The 14,976-nt window shown below is 43.5% G+C and overlaps 1 long non-coding RNA gene across 2 annotated transcripts; it reads left to right on the top strand.

The window, feature by feature from the left end:
* Positions 1-1,880: 1,880 nt before the first annotated feature.
* Positions 1,881-12,408, top strand: LOC142895611 (uncharacterized). Of its 2 annotated transcripts, none has more exons than XR_012928233.1 (3): positions 1,881-1,959; positions 11,955-12,103; positions 12,285-12,408. It is a non-coding gene; the product is annotated as an uncharacterized LOC142895611 (long non-coding RNA). The 2 variants fall into 2 exon arrangements; XR_012928231.1 differs by lacking the exon at positions 1,881-1,959 and adding an exon at positions 11,720-11,853 and having other exon boundaries at positions 11,945-12,103.
* Positions 12,409-14,976: the final 2,568 nt, after the last annotated feature.

Here is a 14,976-nt window from a genome sequence, read left to right as displayed (position 1 = left end):
GTAAACAGAGGGCTAAGTATGTATTTTGGGGATTATTTGAATAACCTTGCCAGGCCACTGTGCCTGAGTGTATGATGATTTTTTTTATTATTAGTATTTTTTTACAATGTGGGACTACAAACTATATGGCAATGAGACATTACATCACATTGCATTCACCACACAAAAGAAAAACATCTTCTCTTGCATGGGTTGAATGCCTGAGCGTCACACATTCTAAATAGTGACGTGCTAGTTTTGACCCTATGTAAATGTGTCTGTTTGTTTGGTTTTTCTCTAAGATGATTAAAGATGTTATTTGACTGAAGAGGTGGCCTCTATAAATATGAAGCGTGACATCAGACACAGTTACGCCTACCCTCGAGCATTCCAGAGCTTGCACCTGTGTGCCATAGAAACATGAGATTTGTATTTAGAATGAGCGTCATGGTGCCCTGGACTTACACATCAGAGGGACGTTTTTATTTTTTTTTTCATGTCTGTATGCGTATGGCGGTTCTTTTCTCGTTTTCCATGAAGCAAGAGTTTAAAAAAAAATACAGCACAGCGGACGACTTGATATGCATGCCACTTCAAGTCTGTGTTTCTGTTTGTCTCTGCTTCAAGCTGTCACTGCTTGTGTCCCATCGCCAACTGTTACATTTGCAAGACGGCTTCACTCGTGACAAAAGGGAACATGGCGATAACTGAAACGTTTGTTCATCTGAACGCTGGTAGCAGCCAACTGGGTCGGAGAGCGAGTGGCGAAAAGGCACGAAATGAGTGCCACCTCTCTCGGGCCATGTAATTTTGTTTCCTCCTTAAAAAAAGAAAAACCAATTAAAGTCTGAGGCTCCGTCTGCAGAGGGCGCCTTAATATGTCTGGTGCATAATTTTCTATTTCCCCTGATGGTCAATAAAGCAGCTGACTCGCAGAGCCCAGAGTCAGGTGCATAGAAGTTTAGCCAGCGTCAACAACTAGATAGATAGATAGATAGATAGATAGATAGATAGATAGATTGAGTAGTGATCTAGTAATCTCATTCTGTTTCTTAATCTCAATTAATACAATGATTGGGTTTCTTGAGCGTGTAAATCACGGCACGCTCTCATTGTTTGCTTGTAAAAATCTTCATGGATAGATAGATAGATAGATAGATAGATAGATAGATAGATAGATAGATAGATACTTTCATCTGTACAGGTCTAAGGGCCAATTCCAATTCCTCCCTTAACTCCTCAATCTCGACCCTCGCCCTTAACCCTCAATCTTGGCCCTCAAAAATAAGTGTAAGGGTTTACAAATGGGACACCACTTAAGTGCAGTTACGTCTTCAGACTGTGGGGGGCGGCCTTACGCCAAAGCTACGTCCAGTCTGTCAAGAAGACGACAACGATGAAGAAGAAGGAGGAAAAAGAAAAAGACGGCGAAAAAGGAAGAAGTCCTCCTTCGCTACACAACGAGGTATACAAGTAATGTGAAGCTGGGACCGCCGGTCCGGTTGATAAACCTCGTAAAGTAAAAAAATAAATAAATGTTACGCAAAAACGATGTCAATAATCCATAAAAAAAAAGTCTGAAACTAAGACAATAAAATGGTTTCGTAATATTTATATCTTTATTAACTAAGAAAATACTTCCATTTGTAGCTCGCTTTTTCATCTGCATCTTTTTCGAAGATGTCTTGGCGAAAATACGCAATGCCTTCTGGGTAGCCCTTACTGCCAAGGGTGGTGCCGGAGAATCTCAATATTGAGGGCGATACAGCCCTTAAACTCGTCCCTCAACTTGACGTTCTTAGAATCGGGACAGCACTTGCACCTTGCGGGAGCGCGCATTTTTGAAATTGAGGGTTGAGATTGAGGGTTAAGGGAGCAATTGGAATTCACCCTTCATCCCAACCAAAGGCGTCTCAAAGCGCTTTGCACAAGCATCAAGGGAAACCAACTGAAACCCTCCCGATGATCCGATGAGTTGTTGTTGTTGTTGTTTTAACCTGGTTAAAATCAGAATCGGTCTAAACACAGCAGCTGCGGCGGTGATGGAAACGTGCTCTGCTCAGCTCCAGCACTAATCTCGCTCTCTAAGTCCCTCAGAGCCGTTTGCAGGCTCCCGAGACAGCGCCAGCTGTTGCTCGCCAGCTTCTCACTAAATCAACTGCGGCCACCGCTGCCTCGTCGCTCCCCCTGGTGTCGCTGACTGAGTGACACCGGAGAGCTCGTCGGCACGCGGAGACGCGGCCGAGTCCGAACACAATCAGCTGCGCAAACTCATTACCGCGGAGTGACGCCAGGAATGTGACTTGAGCGGCTGTGCTAATGGAGAGGAAAACCAGAGTTCCATGCACTCCATCAGGGCCCCCGTCGGACTCTGTTTGGCCGCGCCCACACGTAATAACTATGTTACGGCAACAAAGCCAGCTTTAATGTGTTTCTCCTTGACCCGGAGCTTCCTTTTGTTGAAAATAATAATAGAGCAGCAGCTGTATATTTCCCACTAAAGCATCACCTACTTGCCGCAGGTAATAGCCAAGTCTGTGGAGGTGACGAGGTTGACCTTTGACCTTGGAGAAGGAGCCGTTGTAACACCCGGACAAAGTGTGACGGCGAGAAAAAAAACGTCACGCACGGGGGTGTATGCATGTGCATTCACTGATGGCACGCACACACACACACACACACACACACACACACACACCACGTCTGCATTGTCCACCGAGCAGTCTGAGCCCGGTGATGATAAACACATGAGTAACTGATGGGAGTCACTATGCGTGTGTGTGTGTTGTCACTCTGTCTTGTGGACGAGCCGCGACTGCCCACCAGCCATCCGGCTGCGACCGCCACGTCCAAGGCCTCCCCTTCACACACACGCCTACAACCCCCAGCTTTGCATATCTGTCTGTCTGTCTGTCTGTCTGTCTGTCTGTCTGTGGGTCTGTCTGTCTGTGGGTCTGCGCGTGCACGCGCACGTGAGCTCACTCGAGTTTTTTTTTTTTTCCCGAAGTGGCCTTCTGCGCCGCAACTTTCCCGTCCAAATGCCAGCGCCGGGCGTCAGTCGTTGGCTGCGGTGCCAGTCACCCACACAGCCAGCTCTGTGTGCGCTGCGTAGGCAACACGTCGCAGCCGTCAGCGCGTTTGTGTCGCAGAGGCGTCGTGTCTGCGCCACCCGAAAAGAGCGGCTGAGGCTTCCCCCTCCAGCCATCACCCGCTCACATCTGCCGCCGCCCACCGTCCCGTCCACTTTCGAAGAAGGTAATCCCTGCACCCCCCAGCCAGGGTGTTGGTTTTTTCATTTTATTTTATTTTTTAAATCTGGCACTCAGTGATGCCATGCAATCTGTGCTGCACTTGAAATCATCCTCCAGGGTTTTTTTTGTTTGTTTTTTTTTCAAGACTGCTCCGGCCTGCATGACGTCAGTCCTTCTTCTAAGACGCTTCACTGCAGCGCTGCCCAAGAAGTGTAGCGGTGCAGTCCGTTCACTCACCTGTTGCGAGGCCATATGAGTTTTTAATATGAGCCAAAACACTGTTTTGCATTTCCTGCCTTTTTTTTTTTCTTTGCTGGAGGAGGCGGTCAAGCGCAAGGGTTGCTTTAGACCGAGTGACGCACGCATGGTGGAAGAAACGTTGAAAAAGCACAAGTCACAGAAGAATCCACTCATACGAAATTGTGAAACAAAGACGGAGGGAACACATGCTCTCGGATGGTGATTCAACGACGTGGGATTTTTTGTGTTTCTTGTTGTTGTTGGAAAAACTCTCCAGCCTGTTGCTCAGCTAAAGCTCTCAAACTGGCGTCCCAGCAGCTTGCAGCTTCGTCTTCCAGCCACCGTCTAATTGTCTGAGACAAAGAGGAGAGTCTTTCTACCCCGCCCCCCCCCCCTTCCATCACATCATCATCGCCCTCTTTTTTTTTCTCCTGTCCTCCAGAGCTCCCTCCCTTTTCGTTTGGCAGTGTGTCACTCGTTCCGTCCCTCGCCGTCACCACTTCCGCAAAACCATATACTGCCGTCGTCTCTCCACAGAGGCTGCAGGCACAAAAGGCTGAGGGAGCCTCACATTTCTGGTCTCCGAATAGGTATATTAGACAGCAAGTTATTGACTTAAAAAAAAGAAAGAAAAAAAGCAGCCAGTCACTTCTATCTGTTGATGGTTTTGGATTGTGATTCATTCATTTAAAAAGAAGAAAACTGACGGAAAAAAGCAGTAGATACATTTTGTTTGATTCATTCACCTGAAAACAATCCTGTGCCCAGTACTGTGCATTGCATTGCATGTTTTATCTTATGTATTATTTTATTTATTATTTTTTGACTGAATTCTCATCATATGCAGTGTTTTACATATGCAAACACTGCATATGTCATATCTCCCAAACACCTGCGTGACTTCAATGCCTGGTACACACGGAGATGAAAGCAATCTATTTCTATTTTCTATTTCTTTTTTAAAATTTCAATGTTGGCCCTTTCCAAACCACTTAACAAAAAAAACACTGTAGGATGTATGCCAGGCCTGTGTGTGGCGCTATAACAGAAATGCACCACAACCAGAGAAGAAGACATGGAACATGCACACAATACTTGTGGAAAAAAAACAAGAAGAAGGTGACAGTGGATATGAATGTGCAAGCTGGGAAGGACACATCGGTGTGGATGAACCACTACAAGGTAGAATAAATTTAAAAATTGAGAGTGAATGCAACACTCTAATCTGCTGTATTGTTGCTGTGGTTAGTGCAGAGTTGGTGCATTAGGTCAGGGTTGGGGTTGGGTTGGCCTGTAAACCCCCAGAAATGCAAGGTCGGCCTAAATAACACTTCTGCAAAAACATACATCTACTTTTGCTGCTGAACTGAACTTGTTGTGTGGAAAAAAAAACCTGACACTGTCAGTAGGAGAGAGAGTGAGTTGAAATGAACTTGTTAGTGTCTTAGCCTTCACCCCCCCCAGATGGCTGCGATAGAAGAGGCAGAGTTCTGAGAAAGTGGTGGTGATGATGGAAGGATGGATGGATGGATGGATGGTCAGATGTTATCCTCAATAGATTTGTTCACAAATGAAGCTCGACACTAATGTAAAGCGCACAGGGACCAAGGCTGAACTCGCTCATCTCTTCTCTTTACTTTGGCCACTTCCTCTCTGTGTCTCTGGCAGAACAATTGTGTAACACGCAGCCATATATGTGGTTCCCGTCCATGCACTCCCCTCCCATACATCCGTCCCTCACCTACTCACTCTCTCCATCTATATCTGTCACGCTTCTCTTTGCTCCGATCCAAACCGCCGGCTCACTTCCTGCTCCCCGGCCACGTGCAGTCTTCCAGCTTGTTATCTCTCATCTCTCCTTTTCTCAGTGAAGGTGTGCAATTCACAGCCGAAATTAATCTGAAGTAGTTTTTTTTTTTTAATTTCTGCTCACTGCTCTGTGACTTACTTTGTACAATCTATCATCACTTTCCAGAGCAGTGTGTTGTCCGTGATTATAAAATACTGCTGCATATTGGGAATTATTATTAAAACGATATTTGTCTTTAATATTTAAGCTGTTTTGCTTTGCATTTATTCAAACTAATCTGCTGTTCCAAAGCCTGTGCAAAAGAAGCTGAACTTTAAACAAATACAATAAATACCGGGGAATGGAAATGTACATTTTCATTGTGATTTTGAAGTTGGCGCATCAATGTAAAGAGGGTTGATAGGAGTGATGAACCACTTCTTTTTCTCAGTCCAAATGAAATGATAGGATGGAGATTCATTTTATCAGTTCTTAATTCAAATCTCATATATATATATGCAATACCATTTTGTGACTGCACTGATTGATGGTGGCAAACCTGTTGCCCCCGAGCAGCTCAGCAATAAACAGCAAATATATGATAAAATCCAGAAAAAAATTAAATCATCATGTTGCAGTAAAATCTGTTAATTGACCCACTTTTTGACCTAGAGTCTTATACATAGTTTTACCCAAGTGGCAGAAAAAACAGGAACATTCTAAAGGACAGCGTTTATTTGAGAGGGTTTTTTTTCTAGCTACACAAATAAGTAAAGGGAGTCATAAAAAGAAATGCTGCGTCATTTTCAGACACGTTTTCATTTTTCTAAATTTCAAACCTTTAGACACTTGTTGACGCCTGGCAGAGGTTTCAGCAAGATGTTGGGGCCCTTTGTGACATCACAATGAGTCCTTTTCCATAACTGTGTGTTTCAGCACACAATTTCTGAAAGGTGGGCCAAGCCGAAGAAGAAAAGCTTTTTTCCTCATTTTGAGTTTGGAGACGGAGACAGACCACTGTTCAGGCAAAAAAAATTACATACATTTTGAACAATATGAGAAAAAGTTTTTGGTTTTTTTTTAAGTTTTTTCTTTTTTTAAATAGAAATATGTCTGTACTAGAAAGAAGCAGAAAAAACATTTTTTTCCTCTGACGGCATCAAAGTTTTTCCCCACCATCGATAGACACTAATGCGCTTCATTCTGCGTAGAACAGTGTTTTAATGCACATTGCAGCCTTGGCATGCTCGGCTTATATGAAAGGCTGCTTTGTGTGCGAGTAACAATTACTTGTGGTGTTTCGTGATCAGAGGGGAGACGATGCAGCTGCTTCAGATCTTCTCCGTCGGATCGTCGCTCGTTTGTTCTTCACTCAGATCCGTGGTGGATCATTCGGAGCCCTCCACCACTCCATCTGTTTGTCATTCTGGTGCACTCGGCTTCTCTGAGCCTTCGCTGACATGACTGCAGCCACCCCAAAGTAGCGCCGCAACCAGGTTGAACTGGCATCGCTGCGCAAAATGCTTTTCTCACCCTCCTCACGCCGACGTCCTTGGCGTCACGGTCTCTTCTAGACGGTTCGTGCCGGCTGCTGTGTGTGCGTCTGTGTCGACGTCTACACGTGCATTTCCATATTAACACCTCTCCCCTGTTACAAGGTGCCTGATACAGTATTTGGCTTGTGAAAGTCTTCCGTGCTCTTTCTCTTTGTGTGATCAACATTTCAGTCCTAAAACAGCGTTGCCAAATCAATTATGCGCATCACAAAGGCCAGAAACAACGCAAGCAGACAATGTGATTTTATGCAGAATAAAGACTCTGGCTTCAATATCTCAGCCTGTTTGGGGGAGAAATGTGTGCGCAGCGTGTGTGTGGATTGGTATAGGCAAACAACAAGGACAAAAGAAAGGTATTAAAAATGGGGCACCAGCAGGAAATTAAGGGTGGAGGGGCCAAGAACACTCTACCTCCATAGAGCAAGAACATGTTCTGTAAGATGAATGGCGTAAGCCATGGAAAATGCAATGAAGGACCAAAGGACAGGAGTGAATAGCACCGGCCTTATTTTATCAGGACAACAGGAGATGGAAGAAGTGGAGTGCCCTGAGAGTCATAACAAGAGAGAGCTTCCATTTTTATGAATGGATATGTAAAAAAAAAAAAAAAAAAGTTTATTAGAATAAAGTTTTTAGTGAAGAGGCAAAGACTTAGCATTTAATCATTTTCATCTGGCCTTGAAAGTCTTTCAGATCACTCAGGGTTTAGTCCTTTATGGACCTCTTTTTATAGACCCGGTAAGATGGTGCCTCATCCTCACCCAGAGCCACTGCCGCTTCATGTTGTCGTCATTGGCAGTTTCATAACATGTTGTTTCAACGTATGCATGTGCAAGTAATTTTGCAAATTACAGTGTGTTATGTACATTTTCTGCGGACAAAAAAGTTTTTTGGTTTACTAATGAAAGCTGGTGTTGGTGGTGCAGGAAGATTGCAAGTTCATTTCCCACACTTGACTTTCTTTGTGCATCACGCATGCTTCCAGCATGTCTGTGTGGGTTGTTGTACAGGTACACAGGCTTCCTCCCACAGTCCAAAGACAACTGTAAATTGTGTGAGTGCGAATTACTGCCGACTTGTCTACTGTGTAGGCCTGCCTTTGCCCCCGAGACAGCTGGGATAGGCTCCATCACCCTTTGAAATCCTGATTATCTACTGGATGAACTGACAAAATAAGGTCAAATATTAATAATCACAGAAAATGTTTTCAAATTAAAGGGTTTAACCAAAATAATCAGGTGGATCTGGTTGTCATATGATGCAAAGTCAGTTGAAAGCAAAAATTGACAATGTATAGTAGTCCATAGTAGTATAACCATATTTTTTTCTATTTTCTTGAGAGAATTACTTCAATACATTTGAGAAACTTAGGTGCAAATGAACAGAAGAAACCCTTTATCCTTTTACACTTTTATCCTTTTATTCTAAAACTGAACCTTGGTACGTGGCAACTCTTGAAAGTTGAAAGAGGAATTGTCTGTCCATGCATGAAAATACAGCTTTGTTGCACAAAGACAAGAGAAAGCATCAACTACACATGGTTTTGTACAAGACCAGATTTGAGATCCAAAATGGCCGAGGAACGAGCCCTGAGGTGTTCCAAATGGCACCTTAGTCAATACGGATGCACAAGGAAGCTGACTCTGACTCTCGCTGACTTATTTTATCAGCCAAGAAGTCATTTCCGATTAACTAATGTGCCAGAATCCTGCACTAAGATCCAGGAGCGGCAGCTGGGAGGTTGCTTTTAAGGCCATGCAGTTTAGTTGAAAGAACACAAGCAGCTTGAATGTTGATCAAAGAGGCTGGAGCTGCTGAAACAGCTGTTTGGCTGGCTGCCAGCTCAGAAAGAGGAATAGAATTGTAAAAAAAAAAAACATTGGTGGCTTCAAACTTAAATAGTTTTTTTTTAAAAAATCCACCATCATAAGGAAACAGGCATCATTGTTGTTGTGCAGTTAATGTTACTCAGAGAAAACAAAGTCATCTTCTCAGTTTTTTCTGCTGTAGCTACCACGATGTCCAAATACTGAGTACAAATGGAATATGTTTTCTTTTTCACAAAACACAGCACAGAAAAAAAAATGATAACACTATGGTCTCAAACATGGATTTATGTTGTTGGAATTGTCAATCCAATCATACAAAGCGTGTGGAGCGGTCACTGCCGGCCAGTTCCAGCCAGATGGAGGCGAATTCAAACTTCTGAAAAGGACTTCATTTTAGTGCGCTTCTCATTCTGTCGTCATTCTTCAGCTGCTCCACATTTTCCACTTGTTCCTTTGTCGAGTCCATCCCGCATGCAAGCGAGAAAACAAAACAACAAAAAAAAAAACTTATTGGCTGGAAAGGTAACATCGAGCTATTTTCAGGTCCATTGTGCGGCCCTCTCCATTATTGGTCAGGGTTTCTCTCTGACAGCGCCCGGCGCTCCCCACTGACCCTGCCCCGCAGAACAATATTCACTCGTTACAGCCACAGAGACGGATTTATTATCCGTCGCCTCGCATCGCTTCACCTCCCCTCCCCCCTCTCTCGCTCCTCTCCTCTTCTCCTCTCTCCTTGCATCGTTTTCGCCTCTTTATTTTTAACCCCACGGACGTGCCTCACGCGTGACGCAGACGGGCACGCAACACTGCAACGGTGAACCAGAGTGGGAGGGGGAGCTGGGGAGGGGCCGAGCTAGACTGGGAGAAGGCCCCTCCCACCCCCGAAAAAAAAAAAAAGGGAACATGTCACCTGTCACACGCCGCCGGGTAGCACAGCAGCGCCGCAAGAAACCCGTTGGCAGCGTGTCGGAAAACACAATCTGCCTCGTGTTGATCCCACGTCTTTTTACCAGCGCGTCCCTGCCCCGTCCCTGAAAGCGCAACACGCCCACTCGTTTGTCTGAGCAGAAAAGGAGAAGAGTTACATATCAATCTTACATCACTCAGTAGCCGGGCCGAGACGTCTCGCACAGAGAGACGGTCCCGGGGTGACGCACGACGACTTCAGGCCCAAGAAATGTTTTCTGCGCAACTGCGCAAAGGCACGGCCGCCATCAAGTCACTTTAAGTTTTTGTTTTTTTTCTTTCTTTCTTTTTTTAAAGTGGTTGCACCAAATGAAAAGTTACTTCTCTGCCATATGGTCCAGTTTGACGCCCATCTCCCAGCCAGCTTGTAATGATGACTTCACGTTACTCATAAAATGGGCACAATTGCACAGCGACTCCTACTCAACATACGTGTACAAGCTGCTCCCGAAACCTGCAGACCACAACCCCACACACACACACGCAAACTATGGCAGCACACAATGGTTGTCAGCTGCAGCTATTAATGAGTTCAAGTGGGACGACTGCATATCATCCCAGTATTGTTTATGATTAGTGCGGCCAACGCTTTTAATTGGGGCTCTAGAAAAAGCCACCATCATCACTCCAGAGAAACTGTGTGATTATTTTTTATTATTATTATTTTTACGGTGAATAGAGGGATGACAAATGAGCCAAGAACCAAGAATGATTGAAAGAAAGATTTTAAAATAGGGAAATTTCAGGGAAAACACCAAACTAATCATGTCTTGATTAAAAAAAGATTGATTAAAACTGCCAAAAAAGGCAAATTAATAGAGTAATGTAATGTAGTAATAATAATAATGATATTAGATTTGACATTTAAAGATTTTTCTTGATGTTTTTGCATAAGAGGAAAAAGTGTATGTTGCTAAAAAAAAAAAAAAAAAAACTTCTAAATAAGGGAGTAAGCGTTCAGTCAAGTATGAGGAAAAACTTTCTTCATCCTCAATCTAACATTTGTTTGTTGGATTTTTTTTTTTTATTAACTTGTTTCTTTCAAACCAAGTGTTTTACAACAAGTGAGCTATAAAGATACTGAAAGGCGTGAAGCTACAGCACGAACATTCTGATGCGAGCCACTGAAGAGTGTTTCTACAAGTTTCATCACCTTTCAGTTCAATTATTGCCATTTTCAATAGAGCAAACAAAATCTGAGTAGAAACTCTTTTGCTGTCCGGAAAAGTAAGAGTAATTTTTTGGGAGTTTTCTCTCAATCTCAACTCTTTGTGGAGTTTCTCCTGCCAGACACTTGATGAGAATGACGAAAGGTCATTTTTGAACAATGCTGTTCAGTACGATTGTCCAGCGTCTCCCTCAGAATCCATCGATTCGTGAAAACAAGATTGCTGCTGCAACAAATATCACGACTCTCTCTCCGCTGTCCGTGCTCCAACGTAAGACGTGGTACATGTTTTCTGTGTCTGCAACGTTTGATGCAGCGACACCCTGGTGAGACCAGTCGTTGGCGTTTCACACATGTCGCAGGAGTCTCTCTGATTAGCGGCCAGAAGCGGTGACGTGTGCTTCACAGGATTCTCTGCTGGCTGCAGCCTGATGAGTCTCACTGGGATCCTGCTGTTTTATGATCTGTTTTATTTATTCATTATCAGTTTAGTGGAATGAAACACCTTAAAGGGAATTAAGGATTAAATTAACAAAATTGCCGTGATTATTGGAAAGCATTGCATGAAGCTGTTAGCACTCAGAATTCCCATTTTGTCCTTAAGGAAAATAGTCTTTTTCAGCATCGCTTTGCCTAATGTGTTGAATTTGGTGGCCAGATTGCTGCACTATCTCCTCTTTGACTTAAAACTCGTTGTTTATTTGTAATTTTTTTTATTAACTTTGTGTTCATTTAAAAATAACAATAATTTGTAGGCATATCTGTTCATTGATCGTGTGTTGATGCTCTATAAATGGTGGATTGGGATTAGATTTAGGGCTCAGGTTAGCCAACAAAAAACCTTAATCCATCATTTATACAGCATAAATCTATAGAGACATAAAGACATAATACATTGATGGGGCTTAGGGTGCTTACACTTCTTTTACTTCTTTTTAAAGCTCCACTTTTCAAAAAAAAAATTAAAATCATTAAAACATCCAGTTCTATAAATCACAATTTGCCACAAATTTTAAAAAGTGACAACGTGAAAGGGTAAAAAGAATGGACACCATACGACCACTTTACCACCATGGTAAGGCAGTACCATCATACCACCTTCAGCTCCATGACTCACGACGGAACTATTTACTGGGGGCATAACTTCGTCTCTCTCTCTCTCTCAGATCTTCAGAGGCGACTTCCTGCCTCAGTGGGCATGAGTAAACACACTCCTGCATGGCCACACAGCTCATCATCCCTCAGCGGCATTCACAACATCTCTATCAGCAGCGCTCCGCATCCTCCTGTCTGCTCGGCCAATCAGGCATCGGAGTCTTTAACTGGTAAGGAAGCACGTAATGCCAGAGCTGGAGGTGAGAGGGAGGGAGCGGATTGATGAGCTTTGTCTCTCTCTCTCTCTCTCTCTCTCTCTCTCTCTCTCTCTCTCTCTCTCTCTCTCTCCCTCTCCCTCCCTCTCCGTCCCTCTCTCTCTCACTCTGTGTCTCTCTACCCATTATTTAACAGTGTTGCACCTCAAGGAATCATTAAGCCCGTATCAACTCTCCCACAATACCCTGCTGCTGAAATGGTCCCAATTCACAGAATGACATCAGAGGCAGAGCTGGAAATAAGTGTGTGTGTGTGTGTGTGTGTGCGCGCGCGCACACACACGTGTGCGTGCTTGGCTGTGCATGTGCGTGTCGGTGTGTGACTATTTGCACTCTTCTTCCGAACCAGTGTGTGTGTGTGTGTGTGTGTGTGTGTGTGTGTGTGTGTGTGTGTGTGTGTGTGTGTGTGTGTGCGTGTCAACTTATGCACACGCATGTCGGGCGTGCGTGTGGCCGCCTGACGTCAATACTCCTCCGATCTATGTTTAACTCCATGGTGGGAAACTCAGAGCACCTAGTAGGTGTCTTCTCTGGGTGTATTTATAGAGTGAACTGGGTGCTGGTGTGACAGTTTGAAGTGTGTCAGTCCCTCTTTGAGCTCGAAGGGAGGCAAGAGGGCTGATGTGAGGGCTTCTATTTCTGGAAAGGGAAACTGAAGGAATTGGGGTGGAAGAGTGATTACCATAACTATTTCTGGAAAGAGGGATGAAAAAATCATGAGGAATGTGCCAACACGAGCGCCTTATTATAAATTAAGATGCATTTTGCCCCAGATAGGCTCTTGAACTTTGCTGGGGAGATGTAATCAACACAGAGGTTTGCTGTCTGCTTGTGTACTACAGCTTGTCAGCGAGTTTGACCACCAAAATCTCACCTAACGGGGACTTTCAAACTTGTATACATTTTTGGACTTTTTAGAAAAGCAAAACAAAGTAATCACTCATAAGCATGCACGTACTCTCATGTGTATAACATGTTATTAATATAAATGCTACGCAATTACTTTCAATTCAAACAAAACTGAAAACAAACGCTCCTCTTCTTCCAGAGCTCCGCTCTCATTTACGCCGCTTTGAACACCCGCTGAGGGGGCGAGGAAAATTGCGATTGACGATGTAAGTATATAACGCTGCATATATAAAGTGAGTGAATGTCACACACTCGTTAGCTAAAACTATGCTGGGTATAACCCTAATTCCGGAGGGCATCTTCTGTTACCAGAACCTAGCATGTCGTGTGGCAGTGATGATGGGCCGGCCTCTGACACAAGGTTGTGCTACCGAACGTAAGAGTTTGCATTTAGTTTTATTTATCCAAAGTCAGTGAAGAGAAAACTAATTACACCTAGGGACATGTTCTAGCAGAGTTCTGTGTGGGAAGTAGATCTGTCACTGACAGTCGTCCCCTTGGAAACATGACATGGTAACAGAGTTCTGGTAAGACATGGCAACCCTCTGGATGTAGAGTTATATCCATTTTTATGTAGAGTTATATCCATTTTTATTTAATGAAATTAAATATATAAACAATTGATAGATGTTACCAAGAAGTATGAGTACCAATAAGCATACTGCTTTGAAGCGTACGGCACTGAAGCACACTCGTACAGAGACTGGGACTGGGAACACGTCTGCTGTCAGAATAAGTAAAAGGTTTCTTCGTTCTACCACTTAGCTATTTCTGTTTCCCCCTCCTCCTCCTCTTTGCCCTCCTCCACCCTCCACCTGTATGTTGCTGTGGTGCTCACTACAGCTAGACACGCTGTTCTATTCAGACAGCCATATGAAGTCATGTAACAACCAATACTTTTCACCTCAAAATCAAACATGACAAGCAGCTGGACATAATTACCAGAGAGGCGACTGTTTATGTCCCCAACCCCCCAAAAATTGAACAGAACAGAGGGTTGAATGAGCGAGCATGCAGATCTGCAGGTGTTGACACTGTGTAGGCATTGTGTTCATTCATTCATTCATAGTTTAACCCGCCTCGTAACTTGACTTTACAATATTGAAGTAAAAGGGCAAAGAAGAAAAACTTCTCTGAGCTGGAAACTGACAAAACAAAACAAGAAGAAAAATGGTCCAATTGTGCTGGTTGTCAACTGGGAAAGTTGGATTAAAGGTCGACAGTGGCAAACAATCACGATGGAATTTGTATCTTTCATCAGTAGGCAACAATTCCAGGGTTCAGATGAAAGGCAGGTGTTTTTAACAACTGCTCGTTAACTTTGGTCCTGCAGCAGGTTGAATTTGTTTAAATCATATTTGTCGGATCGGATTACTTCAAAAAGGTGAGCTATGGAGCACCCCCTGGGTCCGTTATTGGTCCAAGACTCTTTCATATATACACTGAACCACTTGATAATATCAAAACATCAATTTTCATTGCTATGCAGACAATACCAAATTGTATTTGTTAATCAAACCAAATGAAGCTGATCAGTTAAATTGGAGACTTGCCTAAATAGCATTAAAACCTGGAAGACTCAAAATTTCTTGAGGTTGTTATTGTGGACCCAAGGGACACAGATTTGAGGCAGATTTTTAATGGTCAAATTGCTTTGTACTTTGTTTGATTAGTCCGAGACTTCAAACAGCATTACTAAAAAAAAACTAAATTGTGTCCCGGGAGACTTTTAGCACAAAAAAATACAAATAGTCACAAAATACATCAAGTACCTTTGCGTATTCATTGTGAAACATCCTGGGAAAACACTGCACTTTGTGGCTGTATTGTAAATTATATGAAAGGACTATAAAAGCAAAAACAGTGGCATTGTACAGCTTCAGTAGCTTTCTGGAGTTAGGGTGAATTCCAATTGCTCC

This window comes from Nelusetta ayraudi, unplaced genomic scaffold, assembly GCF_046127955.1.
Source record: "Nelusetta ayraudi isolate G7.1 ecotype Tasmania unplaced genomic scaffold, CSIRO-AGI_Nayr_v1 ptg000004l, whole genome shotgun sequence".
NCBI classification, from domain to species: Eukaryota; Metazoa; Chordata; class Actinopteri; order Tetraodontiformes; family Monacanthidae; genus Nelusetta; species Nelusetta ayraudi.
Note: the sequence above shows the minus strand (reverse complement) of the source record. Positions and strands in the feature narration are given on the sequence as shown.